Source organism: Streptopelia decaocto (genome assembly GCF_964273445.1).
Source record: "Streptopelia decaocto genome assembly, chromosome: 1".
NCBI classification, from domain to species: Eukaryota; Metazoa; Chordata; class Aves; order Columbiformes; family Columbidae; genus Streptopelia; species Streptopelia decaocto.
Window position 1 is genome coordinate 173,355,516 of NC_138663.1, and position 18,255 is coordinate 173,373,770.

Consider the following 18,255-nt stretch of genomic DNA (forward strand, 5'->3'; position numbering starts at 1 on the left):
CCCAAGCTACTTTTTTGATGCACTTAGCAGATGTTTTCCCAAAAATATCTTGTCCCTTCAGTAAATACTATTTGCACATGCTCTAACCTATTTTTCTTTGCCAAGTCGAGCTTTAAGTTGTTTATGTGGTTTTCTTAACATGAATAAATAGTGCATGTTCATATATAGATTGTATTCAAATGTTCTCATTTGTTGTAAAGTCCCTATTTATTTGAGAAACAGAAATAAAAAACCAACAAACAAAAAAACCCTAATGTTAACTGTTTTCATTTATATTATATGGCACACCTTTTCAATAACTTCTGCATGAATCAATCTGCATAATTGCATGCCAATTGTTTTTTAATTTCATATTATTTTAATGTTTGATTTCATGTCTCTTTTCAGTGAACATTTTATTAGTATTCCGCTTAAGTCAGACTTGTCACCTTACTAGTTTTTTCCTAAAAAATTCTGTAGTTATCAGATCTATCTCACCAATTCTGAAGAGAACAAATGGGTTAAATTGTCAGTCTGACAGCCAATAGTCTTAGTAAGCTTGTGTGGTAAGTTGTCCCCAGCTGGCAGCCAAACACCTGTTCAGCCACTTGCTCACCCCTCTCTGCCCCAGTGGGATGGAGGGAGGAAATAAGGAAGAATAAGAGTGAGAAAATTTGTGGGTTGAAATACAGACAGGGATATGGCTTGGCAGGTATTATTGTATGCAAAACAAACTTGACTTGGGGAATTTAGCTTCATAAATATTGGGGAGTTTAGCTTCATAAATATTAAATTTAGCATAAATATTAAATTACTAACTTGGGTACTGAGAAGCTGACACCCTGGCCCCTGACCAACATCAGCAATGTAGGCAGGATGTTGCCCACATTATCCGTGTAAGGTGTGAGCCTCTAAAATCATATTGCCGCTGGTGGAGGCAAGGGGCAGTGTGACTCTCACCTTCATTCAAAAGTAATTTCCATGGTTGACTGTTGCTTCCAGATGACCTGGACACCAACTGCTCCCAGCAATCTGCCGGAGCCACACCATCACTTATGATCCTATGTCCACCATCAGTGACTGAGTGAGTTGCTGTATGGGCTCATTGTTGCTCATCTTTCTTACTGCCTTAATAAACACTTGTTAGAAAGTCGTTATTACACTCCATTACTATTCAGACAAACAAAACAAAGATGACAAACATTGAAACACCTCTTTCTTTTCCAGACTCAGTTTCCCTCCAAATTCCTCTTCTTCTCGCTGTTTTATTTTTCCATTTCAATATTGCATTTCAGTCACTTGTTGACCTGTCTTGTTATCACCACAGGTTACACTTGGTCCCTTCAGTGAGACAACAAATAGTGCAGAAGATCAGAATCAGTACATTGTGGTTTCTGTCTACTGCTCCTGGTTTCTCATCCTTTCCATATGCTCCAACACAGGTTGTTCAGGACGATAGTCTCTTCAGATGTGTAGTTACTCTGCCATGGAGTACCTTGACTCACCTTATTCCCTCATTTCCTCCGCTATTCCCTCTTTTGTTCCCTCCTTTCTTTCCAATTTTTTTTTTTTTTTTCCTTTCTTAAATACCTTTTCACAGAGGCACAGCCATCTTTGCTCATGTACTCAGCTGTGTTCTGTGGTAAGTATGTTGGAGTCAGGTGTGACCAGTTGTGTTCAGCACAGGGCAGACCCTTTATTTTGCAGAGGTCACCCCTGCAGTCCATTATTATCAAAAACTTGCCATTTATACCCAATACAAGGTTTCAAATTACAGGAGTAGACCACGATGACTATAATTAAAAATAGAATGAAAAGTCAAACTGGGCAACTACGGAACTACTAACCTGAGCTCAATAGGATGCCACATTCAGTGGAACAAAATATGAAGGAAGCAATAATTGCATAAATTGAGGTGAATGGAAAATGGATAAATTGAAACAGAGGATTAGCAAAGATTGTGTCATACTGACACATTTTCTTTAACAAAATGACTGTGTTTATAGACAAGAGAGTTGTGGCAGATCTAATCTATCATGACCTCTTTACAACACTTGCTATGGTACCCCATGAGAAATTTTCAGTTAAGATGGTGGTTAGTGCAAGAATTGCAAGCAGAATAAAAATTATCGTGTGATATGGAGATTACTAGTGGAGTACTCAATGGATTCATTCTGTGGTTAATCTTTAATACCTTGCTTAATGAAAGTGATATAGTTGATGCTAATGGACTTTTATGATGGCAGAAAGTCATGAAATGTACAAAATAACAGGAGCACCTGAGTGTCTCCTGGCAAGAATGAGACAACACTGAAATACTTGAAAAACTTGAATACTTCCATAAATGGGGTAAATAAGGTGTGTTGACTGAGGAAAACTAGGATCAGTTATTACATTTGCTCAGGATTCTTGCAGGCAGTTTGGTTGTTATCAACAGCTTCTTCAAACTGGATCTTGAAAAGTAAAAGGCATCAGTGGGAAAATAAAATACTTATATAATATCGTATACTTGTTTTCCTACTCTCAAAATCATCACCACTAGAACAGTGTCTTTGTAAGACAAGGAGGGGAACAGCTTACTGACAAGTTGTGGGTAGTGGCAAGCATCTTGATAATATCACAGACAACAACAAATGCTTAGTTTGATAAAAAGCTTGAGATTCTATATAACTTTGAAAAATGGAGACAAGAGACTTTGTAGTTATGGAGTCGCCATCTTTACTATCTAGTTTCTGTTTTGACAGTTTACTTCTTCCTAGCAGGAACAATACTACTGCCCTTTTTATGCAGAATAATGATCTTATTACTGTCTCTATTAAAGTCAGTCTTCTTATAATCTATCAGATTCCTAGTAGGAATTCCTAGTTAAGAAGATCACTAGAGATTTTTCAATTTTTTTTGCAACTGAAAATGTTGGAGAAGTATGAGCAAGATTAAAAAAAAAAAAAAAAAAAATCACTTGCCATTCCTTTAAAAAACTCAGAGTAGGGTCGGAATTTGGAACATCATCCACTTACCCAAAGATTAGTTCCTGTCAGTTAAGGCATGGCTGAAACTAAGAATATGTTTACTCAGTATGAAGACAGGAGGAGGAAAGAACTAGGTAACTTCCTTGAAAGAAATTTAATATGACCAGGCTGCTTTATGGTGTCATAATAAATGCCACATAAGAAGCAAACACTGTTTCACCTATTAAAACAAAAGCTAATGCAAAGATTTTGGAGTTGGAAGTAAGTGGATGGAAGCTGTGCATGAACATAACTTAAAATGTGTGAAAAAAGAGGGAAATTCAAAGGGAAACAGCACAAACTTAGAAAACAAACAGAAGAATGAAGATTTATAATGGCAATGGCAATGTGAGCTTCCCGAATACGGAAACTTTATGGTTAAATCTTGACTCCAAAACAGGATATAGGAAACGGGAAAGAGAATCTATATGGTTAGATGACATTTTATTGAGGTAAAAGAAATCTGTATATTCTTCGTAGGGAAAACTCATGGAAGACACCTCACAATTCCACCAGTTTCTCTTCACTTAAAGAGACAAACAAGGCCATGAATTTTTACTGATCAGAGAGGTAAAATATACTTGTAAATCAGATGGTTGTTGATAAGACAAGAAACTAGAGTGACCATTAGAAATCTTTCTTTTTTGTATTAGGGAAAGGAGAGGAATAATGTTAATGAAAACACTGTAATAGTATATAGGTATTTGTGACAACCTTGAAACACTCCCCCCATGCTTAGCAGAACAAAGACCTTGTTATGCCTTAAATGTCTGGTTTGTGTTACTTTTGGAGGAAGAGATAGACGACATCTCATCTTATCTTTCCCAAAGTTTTATGGCCACGAAGGCAGACACCTTGGAATATAAGGACAATTAACAGCGTTGCTGTATAAGGTCTTATGGCCTAATTGGGATGATAGAGATGAACCATCTGTCGGACAACCAACTACCAGAAGAAACCACAAACCAACAGCTACCCCTGATGGGCAAGACAACTCACTTCTGGTTAATACTATGAACTTTCCCCTAGTTTGAAGACCCCAGACCCATTTCCAGAAATGTCTTCCTAATTAGCATGAAGAGCGAGAAGAGGGAGGAGATGAACAGCCTTCTCCTATCTCACATGTAAATGAACTGGGTTATAAAACAACCTCACGTATGATACAGGTTGGCGGCGTGTAAATCTTCAACACATCCCCACCTCCAGAGGTTGTCGCAGGACCGATGTACCTGTGGAGTGGTGATATCTTACTCTCCCTCTCTGTCTCTCTCTCTCTCCCTTTCTCTTTTTGATATCTTAGTTTTCCTCTTCTCTCTCTTCCTTTTTTCTTAAACATATAAAGTAATATCATTGTAAGTTCTGCTGCTAAAGTCTTGTTAAGTTTTGCATTACAGTTACTAATTGTTGCAAATCCACCATTTTTAGAAGGTCTTTTGATGTCAATGTATTGATAAGTTTTGTGGTACTATAACATACTTTTGCCAAGTCACTGATTGCTGTAATTTGTATACCACTATGTTCTTTTAGTAAATTCGTAATTGGACCCCCGGAGTGATTGTCTGTCATTCACTTCGCATTGCTGCACAGAATTACCCGGAGTTAACTCACACCTGATCTCATCTGTTGAGTCAGGGCGCGTGTCATGTTCAGAGTTAACTCATCCCTCATCCCATCTGTTGGGACAGGACAGTATTCCACATATGGGCAATGATTCCTGTTAGACACAGTAGATGACAACTAAAAATGGATCATATCTTAGGAACTTTGAATCTAAGAGTATTATTTCATGCTGGAGATATTAAAAGCTGCATTTACGTGGTTAAATAACATCTATCTCAGTGAACAATCCATGGTTCTGAGATCAACTAGCTCAGATTTTTTTCTTTTTCCTCAGAAGACTGAACCAGACTTCTCATCTGAAAACGTACAAAGATCAATGGATGACGGTAGTCTGTTTACTTATCTCTAGACATAAAGACGTACAAACAGCAGAAACACTCTTCAGTTTATTCCAGTATTCTATGAGCTGTTGTGCAGTTCATGACAGCGCTGCACTTCTCCCTGTCTGACCCTAAAATGTGGTGGGAACAGGGCACCTGATCACACTCTTTGCAAAGTAAATGAGGGTGGTGAGAGCTGGGAGCAAGGCAGTTGTGGATGACATTGCTACATACAAACTGAGGGCCACTGGTACTCACCAGCTGGGACAGCAAATTAAAGGAACAATTTTTGATCCATCCTCCAGCAGGTTCTTAAAGAAAGTATGAAAGAAAATTCCTTCAGTGAAAGCAATGAGGTATTTTGACTTACTATGCTACTTCACAGGACATATATATTCAGATATTATGCCACCTGTCACACAGCACATGGCCTAAAGAATACTTCAAATTAACTTGGTATTTACAATGAATACACAGAACAATAATTCGGTGTGATTTGTCAGTGTACGAGGATGCATAGGACAACGTGGGTTACTGTTTTGTATGTAACTTCGTGGTGCTGTTATGTCATGTTACATTGTACCTTTATGTTGATATAGATTTTTCTTCTGCTGCTTTATTTACCTTTCTCTTATACTTCTTAGTTGCATTTTATAGACATCTGAGTGCTATACAGAAAAAGTTTTTTGCATTCATAGTTCTCTTATGCCTCTCCTTATCAGTCACCCATCAGTTATTTTTTTCTTTTCATTTCTAAAATATTCAAACCAACCTGATACAATCTGTGGTATCACTGAGTTAGGTTGTAAGCAAGTATTGTATTCTCTGTTACGAGGCTGGCTATTTTGCATTTCCTTCCTAGGCAAACATCTGGCCAGGTAATTTTGGGATGTATTTCAATAATACTTCTCGCCGATTATTTAAAAAAAGAAAAAAACAAACAAACCAAAACATTCAATGTTTAAGGTGCTGCAAAAACTTTTAGGACTCCCTGTAATGTAGTTACATAATCATGTGGGGTTTTTTTAAATTGGCTAGTTTTTAGGTGACTATCATTAAGATATATGAAGAAAAACTACAGTAGTTTCTTAAAGTTTACTATTTGCATGACTTCAGTAAACAGCTACTTAAGATTTAAGATGTGTTTTCTCTTAAAAGAAAGAGCTTTGTTTACTGTTATGCTTACTTATTTCTATTTTGCTGCTATTGTTCTAATTTACATTTTTGAAAGTCATAGAAGCTTAGCCACCATGTATTGTACAACTTTTTGGATGAAGCTGTTTATCTTTCTCACTTTGTTTTTCTATAAAGCAAGGATAATGTAGTATAAACCGCATTTATAAAGTCAGTACAGTGAAATGTGGTGTATATGCCAAATAATGTAACCTATATATACAGCAAATCTTCTGTTGATGAATTTATTATAGTTTATCATAAATTTTGGGGTTCTTTTTACAGAAAAAGGAACAAATTTTGGCCAAGATTCATGTCTTCTAGTTTTAAACACTTAACAGTTTCTCTCATTCTTGTTACGTGTTATGGAGCTATAGAACAAAACTTAAAGATAGAACGAGTGACATAAATGACCTGATATCCATGTTATACATGTTTCTCAAGTTTTACTTTAGTGTAAGTCTTGTCTGTTCTGAAGAAATAAATTCTTATTTGTAGTTGAGGAGCATCAGGTAAACTCTTGCAGCATGTACTTCTTCTGACAGGATTCCAGGCCATGGCTTTTCAAGAAAGATCTACAGTAGAAACCAAAACATGTCAAACGGAGATAATCAGATTTGCTTCAGAACAGTATTCTTGATCCATATTGAAAAAGTAATTTAGGTGCAGCTTTATATGTAAAAATGAGAAATTGTTTGCCTTACATATTTTCCAGTGTCAAAAGAAAGAAAAATCCAGAAATAATTTTAGCTTTATTAATCACCATTTAGAAATTACAATTTATCTATATGACTTAAGTGAGAGATTAATATAGTTGTGATCATAGAGACTTCAGTTAGTTAAACATAATCTGGAAACAATTAAGATACTATCACAGAATTCTTTCAAAATTAAAAGATTATATACTATCTTTACATGTGCTTGTCATAGGTCATTTAATTGGGCCTTATGGTTTTGGAAGATATTTATAAAAGTGCCTACTTCAAGGAGACACAGAAGTATATTCTTGGAGACAAGAGCATGAACTCATTCATACACTGAAGAAATATTATGAGAAAAGTCATGAAGAAATTGAAGAAAAGAAAACAAAGTAATTCCCTAACAAAATGTATTAGAGAGCTTAGGTGCACAGATACATACAATATTCTTAATGTCACCTTGCAGTAAACCTTGACACTTGAAAGACAGGATTAGTAGAAAACTTCCAACTTGTGCCAAATGTATCAAGCTGATCTTATGAAAGCCAGTGAACGTTAAATTCCCAATCGTTTGTCTGATAAAAGACCTTAAGTGTCTCAATATTCACTACTGGGAAGTCTGATTTCTAGATACTGTCAATATTTACAGTGGAGCTTCTCAAAGTATAACTATTTTAATTTAGTGGAGAAGAAGAGAAAAATTTTTAACCATAGGTTTATTCCGAACATTTACCTTAGGATGTGATTAATTTGTTTCTAGGAATATCTTATTTTGTTAATGCTGAGAAAAAATCTACCAAGATCTTCCTTGGACATAAATATTAACCTTGAGTACATCACCTGTTTCATGGGGAATCTATACTGGAAATTAGACATTCATGTTCCCATGAAAATGAGACATATCTTTCACAGAAGTATCCAAGACAGAATGAAAAAGAAGCAACATTTCCTACCTGCTGCCATCTAAGGAAATATCTGTCTACACTCCTAAAATTACAATTTAGTTTTATTTCATAACTCTAAAAAAGACTTAGTCACAGGGTCTATTTTATATTTTCACTCTTGAACTACAAGGGGAAAACAGACCACACTTTATTTTAGCCCATAGGACAGTGATTTGAACACTTATGTATTTACTGGAACACTGTATTTAACAAAAGGTGTTAATTCAAAATATCCTGGTTTGAATATATTCAACTTCTTGAAGTATCATTTTCTATAAGCAATGTCATGGTCTGAACAAACTTAGTAGTTTCTAGAACATGAAATCTTCAATACCAGATGGTTTCATTATGTTTGTGGAGTTTAGATCAAAGTAGCTTTTGAGTGGAAAATGAGAAACTGAGCTGTAAGGTTGTAAAGATTAAATCTGAGGACATTTTTTCTGTACAGTATCTCTCTTGTGTTATAAATAAAAGAGCATGTATTTGTGTATATAGATAATAGAAGAAATGTATTTATTAAGAAGTTCTAAAATTACACTATAAGTTAGATGCTCTATACGACAATGTGGTGAAATTACAGTCTTAAATTAGTACTAATGGTCTCATATAAATAAGCAATTACTAATACACGCATGCATACATGCATCTTCAGAAAAAGGTCTAATTTAGACTGGATATTTGCATATCAAATGTAAAACATTTAACAGAAGAAATCTCAAAGATAACAATAGAAGTTTAGGTACCTCTTCCCACAGCCTGTCACTATATTAACAAGCAGATAAGTTCCAGTTAATGTGAAACAAAGAATAAGACGAAAATATATTTTCTAGAATTGAAATTAATTCTCCAGAGAGTGTTTTCAATATTTGAATTAGACAGTGATGTACATGATGATTTATGATATTTAATGTATATTTTTGATTTGAGAAATAAATTTTAACTTGTATTTTAGAGAGATAATCTCAAAAGGTTTTGAAAGACTTAGTAATTACCTTGATCTAAGTGTCCTAATATTGCAGGACTACAAAATTCAGATAAACATTCGAATACATCTTAATTTCAGTCTGCATTGTGATTTTTTTTGAAATTCAATAATAAGAAGGAGAATGAAAGGTGAGTTATGAAAAAAAAAAAAAAAAGAAAGACAAACATTGGTAGGAGGTGAAATGGCTATAATTAAGAGTCTGGCATCAATAGGAAATACAGGTGAAATGGCTATAATTAAGATTCCGACTGTCAGGCCTTCCCTGCTGTATCAGTTAAGCACTAATAGAATATTAATACAGCCAAGTGAACTACTCAGATGATGTATCTATGAAATACTCTAAAAAGCTGAGAAAAGATTAAAAGTATATGTGAAAGAGATGAGACTTAAAGGGACAAAAAAAAAAAAAAGACATAAACCATGTCTGAACAGAAGGTATGAAACACAATAGCATGTGTAATAAAGAAATGTGAAAATGTTAGCTCATTTGTTTCATCTATTTTTCTTTTGGTGAATGAGCTATGAAACAAATGTAAATGAGTCCATATAAGCTCTCTTCTTTTCAAATTAATAAATCAAATTATTTTTACATCCTTAACTGGTATGAAATTAAATCAGATGACAGTTTATAATCAGTATCTCGTGTGAGAATCAACCTATTTATGATACATTACTTGAAGACCTATTTTACAGCAGATGATAGAGAATGAAGCAGGAAGAATTTTATTGAAAATAATCTAATTAGCCAATGAGAACATTCTTCAATCAATTAATTACACTGAGACTAAATAATTTTGTAGCACTCAAAGGTATCCATCCAATTATTAATTTGGTTTATAACTGGTGAGAAAAACAAAGAAACAAGCAAACATATTTTGCTTACTTTCTCTAAGGGTATCACAAAATATATTCAAACAGTTATTTTGACTTTAACTCCAGAATGTATTTATATAGACATAGTTATTAAATCTTTTTTATAATGGAACTTTTTTTCCCCTCTTCTTCTTTTCACATCTTCAGCCTTAAAACTTTTCTAAAAGACAAGTCATTTTCTTGAAGATAAATTAGAATCTACTGTATTTGTATAGCAGGCTTTAAATCCTTTAATCAAACAAATAACATACTTGAAAATACTTGTCCAAGTAGTACATCTACCACATAAACGAAAGGATGCCTAACAGATAAATATATCATAAATTACTACAACAACACCTGTTCTTGCATGTAAAGTTTATTTTTAAACTGCAATTCTAGAAAAACAAATAATTAAATTAAAACTTCAATTTTAGTCTAGCTTTTCATTTGCATTTTTAGGTGAGACCATGATAGGAATTTTAATAAGTAAACATGCATGAGTTGTAGTGCTTTAATAGCTTTGTATATATTTTAACTGGGAGTGATGTTACTGCTTTTATATGTCTGAACAATGTCTAATGACATGAAATTCCCCAGCATATCTGGCTCAGCCTCCAGCTGGCATTCCAGGAGATCTCTCTCTTTTGTAGGATTTGTGCCCTGTTGTCTGATCCCTTGCAGACGTCTAGGATATCTTATAACATCTCATATCAGAACAAGTCTTCATTGTTTACACAGTTGAATGCTATTCACGGTGTCTTTCAAGGCTTTTGTCTTTGTCTCAGACCTGTTCTAAGAGCAACCACAGTTCATAGTACAGAGCAAGGCTACACTGCATTGAGTTTAAATGAGATATAACTAGGCTAAATAATTAAGAAATAAGTCTTGTTGTGCATATACACTGTGTGAGTATCAAGTCTGAAGATTTTGGCTTATGAAAGCATACACTGAGTATGAATACCAGTTGTGGAGTCTCTTTCAAGCTGCAGGCTCTAGACATGCATTATAGCAGTTTATGCTTAGGACTGTCTCTTTTCTCAAGAAAACACTTTAATTGTAGAGTAAACACTTCATATGTCAAAGTCCTGCTGTTAAATTTCCTACAACTCTGAAATGTGAAATTACAAATTCTGCTTGGATGATAATGATTAATTCTGTGTGATTACTTTTTTTCAGATATATGCATATGAATGAGGTGGAAATACTGCAACTGAAATCCATAGTAAGGGTCTATGTGCATTTTTCCACTATATTCTTCATTTGAATATCCTTTAGGCTTTCCAGAAAGGTGTGGGAGGGGTGGGTTGGTCAGTTTGTTTTTTTTGTTTGTGTTTTTTTTTTTTTTGGTGGGTTTTTTTTGTTTGTGTGTATGTGTGTTTTGGGGTTTTTTTGACTGTTGTTTTTTTTTTTTAATGGTTGGTTGTGGTTTTTTGTGTGTTTTTTTTGTGGTTTTTTTTTTTTTAATTGTGCTTTGTTTTTTGTATCTTTCATCTTGCTTGGTCATGATAAAAAAAAAATCAAACCATCTGATTAAAATGTTACAATATTTGTTTTACCACTATGGCACCGCGATATGCAGCCAATTATACTACATTGATTCCATCCTGTTCACAAAGTTTCTCTTCTTAATCTGGATTTGGAACTGTAACTCCTCTACATTCAAAGGATGTATGTCTGTAGACACAAATCTTTAATGCAAAGCTTAAATGACTTTTTGATGTGAAGTTCTTCTGTTTGGCAGTCCTTCCTTTCATTTGGCCCAAGAGGATCTCACAAAGAGCCTGATTAATAGCACCTTTATAAAATGTTGTGTCTGTATTCATGTTTGTTTCATTTTTTTTTTTAAAAAAAAGATAATTAATTATGAAAATATGTTCCCTAAAAAAGGACAGCAAATGAAAATAGCAAATCCCAAAATGACAGGCAGAGATATGAAACAATAGCAAATAAGAATTTACTCTTAATATGCAGCAACAATAATTAAAGTAGGTCTACACTGTAATACTAATAGCTGTTCATTGACATGAAACATTTATTCAAACAGAAGTTTTATTAGAATAATAAATTATTTGCCAGAATCATTCTAATTTTGTTGCAAGTGAAAAAAAATTGAGCAGAGATTTTTTCTGAGCTTACAAAGCACAAACCTGCCCTTGATAGATATCTATTCTAATGTGTCTTCCATCCATGTGTCCTTTATATTGCAGAGGCCTGACTTTTTTGGTCTGTTTATCATATGTAGAAAATGAAACATATTGCTATGATAAATCAAAAACTAAATGAAAATAGTTTCATTTTTTTCTTCAATTATTTTATAATTTGAAAATCCTCTATCTTATAATACTATGGTAATATGGAATGATCACACATCACCAAGAAAATGTTTGTATTTTCTATTTTTTTTCCCCTTTGGTCTATGTCCTTGAACAAAGAATAATAAAGCAGCAATGTCAAAGGAACACTTCTGTAAGTGGATGCCTTGTGACAGAGCACTATTGGGAAATGTCTGATCAACACAAGTAGATGGTAAGGATGTCTTAGAATTTCCTATGCAGGTAACAGAAGAAGGGAGCTTTTGATTAGATGGATGTATGGAGTAAGAAACTAATTTGACCTTTGATTAAATGATCTCACTTTTCTGGCACCATCATCTATATCTCAATTATATTCTGCTAAGAGAAAAAATAAATTTGGCCATTATTTTAACAGACATGAAAGGGCAGAATAGAAGGGTTGCAGCTTTCACTAGCTCCTGCAGACAGTGAAATGGGAAAATGAGTAGCCCCTAGAATTTACAGCCTCTTACTTATTACAGGCTGTGACTGCTGCAAGCACAGAGGGGATAATCAGCTTGTCAAGTGCCTGCTGCTGAGAATGCCAACATATAATCACTTCTATTGCATCAGAAGACTTCTTAGGAAACTGTGGCACTGCATTTGCATTTAAAAAGCCATGTTGTACAATTGTGAAGAGAGTTTATTTCAAAAAATACCGTAAAATAGTCCTTAAAATGATTAATTCATTCTTTCCCGTGAATTACATATAAAGAGATATAAAAGTTGATGTTGCTGTAGTGAAATGTTAGGTCAAAATCATTAGACTAGTAGATATTTGCATGAGACAAAAATCCATTCATCGGTGTTGTTTCTTGCACAGAAGATGGTTGGTACTATACTCAAAGAATAATAACACTATGCTGAATCAAAGCTTGTGTATGTCAAGTTTTTCAGAACTTCAGAATGTTGTAGCAATTGTCAGTAGCTCAAAATTGTACTTAGGCTTTCTGGTAGCAATGAAATTCCTTAATTCTTAGAAGGTTCTGCTTCACAAAGCCAAATGCCAAACAACAGTTGCCTACAAAGTAGAAACTTTGTAAGCCATTCAAAAGAAAAATAAAGGCAAAAGGATTTTTTTCAGATCGTGAGATCTACAAAGAGATAGATGAAAGGTTTTAGAAAAAAAAGTCCAATAGCAACAATTTGAAAGGAAATAAAAAGAGAGGCATCTTTGAAAGTCACTGAAGCTCCACTGAATTGAGCTCAGGACAATATTGAAATTTAATACAAATAAAAAGTCAGTTAAAACATTGTGGTCAAGTGAAAAATAGTGCCAGAGCTCAATTAAGTAGGAGCTGTATAAAAACGGCAGAAATCTTCTAGAGCCATCTGAAAGGGGTACACATAAACAAAGAAGAACACAGAGGGGTTAAAAAAAATATACAAAGGGAATTAGATTTCTGAAATAGGATGCTAATCTGTTTTAGCTTCAGCTGCTATATCAAGATTAGAAAACGGGATTAAAATCCTTAAGAAGGAGAAACATTGCGAAAACCGAAGGGTGCAATCAAATATTAAACCATACACCACTAACGTGCCTAGTGCAAACCATTCAAATATGAAATCTAGTAGTAAGTGAATTATAAGAAATATATCAAAGGAAAGGCCAGATGTTGCATTTCTTGAAGAAACCTATTATACTAAAATATAAACTGACAAGCATTTAGTTCGTACCGGTATTATTTTTCAGTGATTATTTTTTTTTTTTTTTTGTAAATAAAAAAGGAGTAATTTAATATCAGAGAAAGTGACACTTATTAAAAGAAGAGATTGAATCAGATACAGAGAAAAGCTTTATAGTAATAAGGGAAAAAATAACTGGGTCAATCTAGTCTCCTCATTTCAGCTATGGATTTTTTAGATTAATTTTGCTTCAACATTGCAAGTTTTACAATAGGGAAAAGTCATACATGGAAGAGATATCAACAACAAATGACATTCCCTACAGGGGAGGCACTTTGAAATATATGTATTTAGAATTAGGCTGAAAAGGATACCATGATTTCATATGCTTAAATTCCAAGACAAAACCAAATTAGGTTTAAGAATACCTGAAGTCATTGTGATCTTGTCAAAGACGCTTTCTTTTCTAGCCATACAAATGTATGAGTCAAGTTCTGTTACATCTTGATTTTCTTAACTTCAGAACTATTTTAAACTTAGGCTAAATTTCAAAGTATCTAAATAGGTATCCTAAGAAGATGTGGCAGTGCAGAGAAACAGGTAACTAAGCAGAGCCATAAGACGGAGAAGATTCAGACAGACCACGTTTGCCATGCTCATATTCAGTCTGGCATAGAAAGGTAATCAAGAAATAGAAATAAAATAATAATAGAATAATAGAAATAAAAGAGCATCATTATCATGGAAGTAAATATTGGAAGAAGAAAAAGTATCTGAAAAAAAGACGAAGCACCCTGGCTTGAGCACTATGTCATGCAGCACAGCTATCTGGCTTTCAGACACAATTACGTTGTTTGCAAAGTCCTAGAATCATATGATGTCCCAAGTAGGAAGGGACCCACAGGGATCATTGAGTCCAGCTCCTGTCCCTGCAAAGGAAAAGCCCAAAATTCACATCATGTGAGGGTATTGTCCTTCTTGAACACCTCCCTGGGGAGCCTGTTCCAGTGCTCCACCATCCTCTGGGTGAAGAACCTTTTCCTAATATCCAACCTAAATCTCCCCTGGCATGTATTCCTGCCATTCCCTCAGGTCCTGTGGGTGTCTACAGTTACTTGTGGGGAGGCAACACCTAGTACAGTGGAATGATTCATTTTCCACTGCTCTAAGGATCTCCAGCACTTGAACATAGGCTTTAAGTGTGTTCATCCTCTCAGAATCCAGGGTAGGGTCCTCTGTGAGGTTAAGGGTCCATTTAGGTAGGCCCGAGGATCTTTCACATAAGCTTAGAGGCAATTTTTACATATGACAGGGTACTTCTAAAACTTATCTTCTACAGAGAGACACAAACAAGTGCTGATCCTCATCATTTAAATATATTCAAACTTCCATTTCATTCAAGACTTTCTTAACATTAATCTATAAAGTTATCTTAGCATCTGTCTGATTTCTTCTGTTTAACCTGAACTATTATGAATTAAGGAATGAAAGGCCAAAGAAAGCATGAGAAAGAAGAAACCTGTTCCCACCAGTCAATTAGAGCTCTCAATTAGAAGCATTAATTGCTCTGATTTCAGCTTCTAGGACTGTTTCAAATCAAATAATCATTGAATAAGAAACAAGGACCAGGGACTCAAATCCAGGTCTCTCTTTTCTGAGGTGAAGATGCCAGCCTTTGTTCAATATGTGCACTTTACTACTAGGTCACTGTTGCTTTAGTCCTGCCTTTGGTGCACAGAAACTCAATTCTAACAGTGTTTGCATTCCTACATACATGATTTCATTGTCTTGCTTGGAAGGAATGTCTTGGTAGGAAGAAATCCTACACTTTTATTTACTGTAGAAGGGATAGAACTGAGCCTTGTAAATATTTGAGTAAGGTATGAGGAAGAAAGAAAATAGAATAAAACTAATAATCTCCTAACAACAACAACAAAAAAAAACCCACAAACCACAGGAAAGGAAGTGGTATGAAGGAAATAAAATGTAAATTAAAAAATAGCCTTTTCATTATTAAAAATATTTAGGCACAATTATGTAATGAGTCTCGCATACCCGTGTTAATGCAAGATTGGCTTAGAACAAGTGAGATTCAGTTTCTTAGACATAGGCAGCTAATGCATCTATTGGCTTTTTTACAGTTTCTAAGCCATCCCCATGAGGCTGGCTTCTATGACACTGGATCTACAGGAGATCTTCAACTTTCTGACCTGGCAGCTGGAAGCAAAATGGAATACCCAATTTATATCAGATTACATCAAAAGTCTATTTTAAAGCAACTCCATCCAGAGAGGCAATAGAAGAGAATCATAAAAGCAACCGATCACGTTAAACACCAGTGACTAAAATTTGTCACTTATAAAGAGTTTGAGAAAAAGCTATGTAGCTAAAGAAAATGGTTTAGTAGTCATTAAAAGAAAAAAGTCTTCCAAGAAGTTACAGTAGTGTCTAAATAAATAAACTAGAATGTTTGGCAGATCACAACACAACACATTAAGTCAGAAAGAGTTGAGGAACAGCTTGCAAGGTTATGAAAATAATACTAAATTTTTTTTCAATGATATGGAATATAGTGAGCCGATAGGTGACCAAAGTAAAAATAAGAGTTCTCAAAGTGTGTTAGGCCATAGTTAGAATGGCTAAATATGTTTTTTTGCACCTCTACTAACCCTGCAGAGAATGGAAGAGTTTACCACGCTGTAGGTGTTTTGAGGGTTGTGTTTTAGGATCTGTTGCAAACAGACATTTCTGCAGAGCTTGCAAAAAACAGAAAGAAGAGTAATGAATCGTGCTAGAAGTCTAAGAAAATCAAGGAAGATGTAGCTGAGCTACCAGTTGTACAATATAACCTGTTTTAAATCAGTTGTCATAGCAGATGATTGGGAAGTGAAAGAAGAGACTCAATTTTTAAAAATTCAAGGAGACATGCAGTGAACAATAGAACACTAAATATTTACAGAAAAAAAGTTTGTAGAAATTATTCTGAAAAAAATCAGTTAGTGGATGCTATTGAGGTTCACTAAAGGAGTCAGTAAGCAAAGAAAAATACATAATTTCCTTTGCTTTTCAAAAGATATTCTGTAATTCCATCAACAGAAGATCTCAAACAGCCTCATAGTAAAAATGCAAAGAAATAAAATAAATATAACAAAAGGCAAGCTTTTAAGACAGAGAAGCAGTTATCTAAAAAGAATGAAAACAGAATAAAATTTCACTTCTGTCAGAAAGAGAGAGATCACCAGTAGAATTCCCACAGTAATCCATGCTCTGTGCTATCCAATATGCTTATAAATGATCTGAAAAAGGTATTTGGAATGATATAATAAAGTCTGTGCACCCTACTGAGCTATTAAAAGTAATAAAGACAAAAATGACTGAAAAGAGCTACAAAACCACAATATTTTGCTGAATGTTGGGGGGAATAAAATTGGAGAAGAAACAATGAAAATAAGTATAGTTGTGTATGCAGGTCTAAAAAAAATTCAAACATCTTGTTGGGTTCTGGGCTAGTACCACAAAGTTTCTTCCTTATGTGATATCATCTTTGCAGTGCTTTTGAATGGTAAAGAAAGTTCAAAGTCAAAATATTAAGAATTACTTTGAAATATAAAGAGGGGAAAAAAAAAAAAAAAGACACACCACCAAAACAAACAGAAAAAACAATATATTGCTGAACAAGCCCATAGTAAACTCAAAACTTTAATACTATATGGTGTTCTTATCCTACCATCTTTAAAAGTATAAATAAGGAAAATTACTACATTCCAGTAATTATGACTTTACTAGTAGAAGGACAAAGGCTTTGTACTGAGCCAGCGCTCCCAGATCTCAGGCTCTGTTGGGGTTTGGATTGATCTGACCTGATTTTAGCTTGCTCTAACACTTACCCACTGGTCAAGTGAATATTGCCTGACATGCTGCAGCTGGAAGTACTGCATATAGTAAAGCCTGTCACCCCAAGGTAGTCACAGTAGCCCTTTATGTCATCTGCGGCACAGGAATGTGCTGTGCAACTTTCAAGCTCTAGCTTGACATGTGTAGAAAAGAATGAAACTATGATAAGAAAACATACAAATAAATACATGCCCTTGAAAAACAAGAGGGTGAAGAGCACCCACATGCCAATATTATACTCCTTCTGGCAAAAGAACTCAGGGTGATTACAACTGGTACCCTTCCTCTTGAAAGAGACTGAAAATCTCACCTTTAGGATCCTCAGGAACATTAGAAAGGTGATGTTTTTGATCAGAGGAAAGTACTGATTCCAGGTAGGCACTTTTATATAACGATATTTGTTATTGAAGCCTTTTTTTTCCCTGATTTAGTTGGGCAATTTGGATTATTAGGCTGTTAAAATATTAACTGAACTACCATTAAGTTCTGGGCTCCATACATATGTTGTGTTCTCTCTTACCACTAAGGAGATTTTGTGTGTAACAAGGATAAGAAAGGGAGAAGGCAAATGTCAGCTTCCTAATGAAGAACTGTTAAACAGTAGGTTCTTCTCATGGAATAAAAATGAGTGAGGGAGAATACAGTGAAAGTGTACAAAGCAAAGAGTGATAATGGAAGTAAAGACCAATTATGTCTTCCCTTGCCTAATACTGGGAAGAGAATTCAACAGATAAAAAATGTAGGTGTCAGTTTAAAAAAATACAGCCATGTACTTAAGTAGTGAGATATATATAGCCACATGACTCTACGTTTGCTCGAA